This window comes from Dinoponera quadriceps, unplaced genomic scaffold (genome assembly GCF_001313825.1).
Source record: "Dinoponera quadriceps isolate SergipeBrazil2010 unplaced genomic scaffold, ASM131382v1 scaffold1982, whole genome shotgun sequence".
Classification (NCBI taxonomy): domain Eukaryota; kingdom Metazoa; phylum Arthropoda; class Insecta; order Hymenoptera; family Formicidae; genus Dinoponera; species Dinoponera quadriceps.
In genome coordinates, this window is record NW_014556031.1 from 335 (window position 1) to 610 (window position 276).

The following is a 276-nucleotide window of genomic DNA, read 5'->3' on the forward strand; positions in this document are numbered from 1 at the left end:
GCCAATAACAAGTACATGCAGTCTTACGATCCATCGAAACCGTCGTCAAACTTGATGTACTTTGACGTGCACAATCTGTACGGTTGGGCAATGTGTCAACCGTTGCCTTACGCTGAATTTCAATGGGTCGCAGATGTTTCAACATTTGATGTATCTTCAATCGCTGTTGATTCACCCATAAGTTATATTCTCGAGATCGATCTGCAATATCCGCAACTTTTGCACGACGCTCACGCTGACCTACCGTTTTGTCCAACGCGCGCCAAACCACCCGGT